We start from the raw sequence: 3,567 nt of genomic DNA, 5'->3' as shown, positions 1-3,567 counted from the left end.
GTGTGCGTACTAGTACGTGCGTACGCGCGTGCGTGTGTCATGTGTGTGCACGCGCACGACGCGCGTGGGAAAGAAGGGGATCACTAGGGGCCGGAAGTAGACAGCCAGGTAGCCGGGCTGGTCTTCAGTGGACAGATTCGAGGAATGAAGAGAAAACAACGAGCGAGTGAAGAGAGGCACTGGGACAGACAGGCAGACAGACAAGACTGAGACAGAAAGAAACAACCTTTGAGACAATCACTGCGAGTCGGAGAGAGGGATTTTCCACTTCTGCACTGAGACAAACGACAGATGTGTAGTTATTTTTAGAAACTTATGGTACTCGAAGACTGCACCCAGAAAGCTCGGTCGCAACCCTGCCATCACTATCAGCACCACACACACATGCACACGCACTCACTAACGGCGCACACACACACACACACACACACTCACTCACGCACACACACACACACACACACACACACACACACACACACACACACACGTGGACGCGCTCACACATTGTATACTGAAGCGCTCACACACATATGCGGCACGCAAGCCGCCCCGGAATACACACACACACACACACACACACACACACTGACATTAACACGCTGTCATAAATGTCAGTCAGAAAACAAAAAGGCGTGAGAGCTCATATCAGCCGATAAAAATCGTAGAAGGAAAAAAAAAAACCCGGACACCATATTCAGTCCGCAATGCTCAGTCAGTGAATGTTGAATGACATCACGCAAGGCACACGCAACAGTTACATTGCAGCAGCTTCTGAAACAGATCGATAGAGAGGAAAAGGCGACAAGACTGAAAATACGTTTTCACCTTCCACGTAGCCTACACACGGTCCTGCTTCCCAGACAGAAAATGTCGCCACAACAAGCACTTAGTGAACTCACCCGCTAAAGCTCCCCTCAATCAGGATGACACGCTCACAAACGCATGGTTGGCAAGAACACGGTAAAACACTGTCCAATACTGTTTCTGCCGAGTCGTCTCAACAAAAGCGTGCGCGTCTTCTTCGTCCAAACACATGTCGCATGTTTTTCAGAGACGAGAAAAACATGACTGGTTCGTCAAATCACTAAATACAGGTCACATCGAATCATCCTCACTGGCGAAACAAAAATCACTGACACCAGCTCGGGTCATGGTCCGTGTTCTAAGTTTGATGTCTGGGACTGGTCACACAGTTTTGTGAGTCAGTGAATTTTCAATTCAATTAGGCGAGCAGACGATAGTGCGCGTGCTGCTGCCCTTGTCACTGAGTGGTGGTGTTTACCTCCTGTGCGGCTGCACGCGGGTGACGTCATGGAAAAGACCGAACCGAGTCTCACCGATGTTTGCCGAGGTCGTTTCACCTCTTTGTCTCTCTCCCTTCCACCTGAAAACGTCCCACGGAGACAACTTTTTTCTCTCGACTGGAACATTCTACGGAAAAAAGGTCGCTGTGCGCGTGGACAAATCGTTCTCAGGGGAGGGAACTACAGCTCTATCCAATATCACTGATCAGTTCTGATAGCTTTTTTTCCGTAGGCGTTGATGTGTGTGTGTGTGTGTGTGTGTCTGTGTGTCTCTGTCTGTGTCTGTGTCTTTGTCTGTCTGTCTGTCTGTCTGTCTGTCTCAGTGTCTGTCTGTGTCTGCCTGTCTGAGTGTCTGTCTGTCTGTCTGTCTCAGTGTCTCAGTGTCTGCCTGTCTGAGTGTCTGTCTGTCTGTCTGCCTGTCTGAGTGTCTGTCTGTCTGTCTGTCTCAGTGTCTCAGTGTCTGTGTCTGTGTCTGCCTGTCTGTCCGTCTGTCTCTGTGCATTGTGTATGCGTCGTCGTCGTCGTCGTCGTCGTAATAGCAGTAGTAGTAGTCGTAGTAGTAGTTGTTGTTGCAGTTGTCTCATCATCACGTCACTTTCCGGTCCACTCTAGTGGGTGGTATCATTATGGAGGGGGGGTGGGGAGTTGATAGGGGTTTGTGACCGAGGGGTGGGGGAGTGGATAGGGGTTTGTGGCCGAGGGGTGGGGGAGTGGATAGGGGTTTGTGACCGAGGGGTGGGGGAGTGGATAGGGGTTTGTGACCGAGGGGTGAGGGAGTGGATAGGGGTTTGTGACCGAGGGGTGGGGGAGTGGATAGGGGGTTGTGGCCGAGGGGAGGGCGGGGGAGTTGATAGGGGTTTGTGGCCGAGGGGTGAGGGAGTGGATAGGGGTTTGTGGCCGAGGGGTGGGGGAGTTGATAGGGGTTTGTGACCGAGGGGTGGGGGGGTTGATAGGGGTTTGTGGCCGAGGGGTGGGGGGGTTGATAGGGGTTTGTGGCCGAGGGGTGGGGGGTTGATAGGGGTTTGTGGCCGAGGGGTGGGGGAGTGGATAGGGGTTTGTGGCCGAGGGGTGGGGGAGTGGATAGGGGTTTGTGACCGAGGGGTGGGGGAGTGGATAGGGGGTTGTGGCCGAGGGGTGGGGGAGTGGATAGGGGTTTGTGGCCGAGGGGTGGGGGAGTGGATAGGGGGTTGTGGCCGAGGGGTGGGGGAGTGGATAGGGGGTTGTGGCCGAGGGGAGGGCAGGGGAGTGGATAGGGGTTTGTGGCCGAGGGGTGAGGGAGTGGATAGGGGTTTGTGGCCGAGGGGTGGGGGAGTGGATAGGGGGTTGTGACCGAGGGGTGGGGGAGTGGATAGGGGGTTGTGGCCGAGGGGTGAGGGAGTGGATAGGGGGTTGTGGCCGAGGGGAGGGGGAGTGGATAGGGGGTTGTGGCCGAGGGGTGGGGGAGTGGATAGGGGGTTGTGGCCGAGGGGTGGGGGAGTGGATAGGGGTTTGTGGCCGAGGGGTGGGGGAGTGGATAGGGGTTTGTGGCCGAGGGGTGGGGGAGTGGATAGGGGTTTGTGGCCGAGGGGTAGGGGAGTGGATAGGGGTTTGTGGCCGAGGGGTGAGGGAGTGGATAGGGGTTTGTGGCCGAGGGGTGGGGGAGTTGATAGGGGTTTGTGGCCGAGGGGTGGGGGAGTGGATAGGGGGTTTGTGGCCGAGGGGTGGGGGAGAGGATAGGGGTTTGTGGCCGAGGGGTGGGGGAGTGGATAGGGGTTTGTGGCCGAGGGGTGGGGGAGTGGATAGGGGTTTGTGGCCGAGGGGTGGGGGCGAGAGGAGGTGGGAGAAGGGGAGGGTGTGCCAGTGACTGTGTATATGACGTGTATGTAAGTGTGTGTGTGTGTGTGTGTGTGTGTGTGTGTGTGTGTGTGTGTGTGTGTGTGTGTGTGTGTGTGTGTGTGTGTGTGTTTGTCTCTCTATTAGTCTGTCTGTGTGTGTGTGTGTGTGTGTGTGTGTGTGTGTGTGTGTGTGTGTTTGTTTGTCTCTCTATCAGTCTGTCTGTCTGTGTCTGTGTGTATGTGTGCGTCAGTGTGTGTGTTCGCGCGCGCGCGTGTGTGTGTGTGTGTGTGTGTGTGGAAAGAAAAAAGTGAGCAACTGAAATGATCAGGGGAAAACAAATTCAACACCAACAACGAAAAGCAACCAGCCTACAATCACCCATCACATGTCTCTAACAGGTCTGCAGCAGGAAACATGACTGATTGCCTTAGCTTTGTCAGAAATACAA

The 3,567-nt window shown here is 54.9% G+C and overlaps 1 protein-coding gene across 2 annotated transcripts in view; it reads right to left on the bottom strand.

Annotated features, from left to right (window-relative positions):
• The window catches only part of LOC143288491 (uncharacterized), a 57,081-nt gene extending 55,818 nt beyond the window's left edge, over positions 1–1,263 (bottom strand). For both annotated transcript variants that reach the window (XM_076597056.1, XM_076597057.1), the window contains exon 1: positions 900–1,263. The gene's annotated coding sequence lies outside the window, so the exon portion shown is untranslated. The remainder of the gene's footprint in view (positions 1–899) is intronic.
• Between the last annotated feature and the right edge of the window lie 2,304 nt (positions 1,264–3,567).

Source organism: Babylonia areolata, chromosome 12 (assembly GCF_041734735.1).
Source record: "Babylonia areolata isolate BAREFJ2019XMU chromosome 12, ASM4173473v1, whole genome shotgun sequence".
Lineage (NCBI taxonomy): Eukaryota > Metazoa > Mollusca > Gastropoda > Neogastropoda > Buccinidae > Babylonia > Babylonia areolata.
The sequence above is the reverse complement of the archived record's forward strand: the minus strand, read 5'-3'. Positions and strand labels throughout refer to the sequence as shown.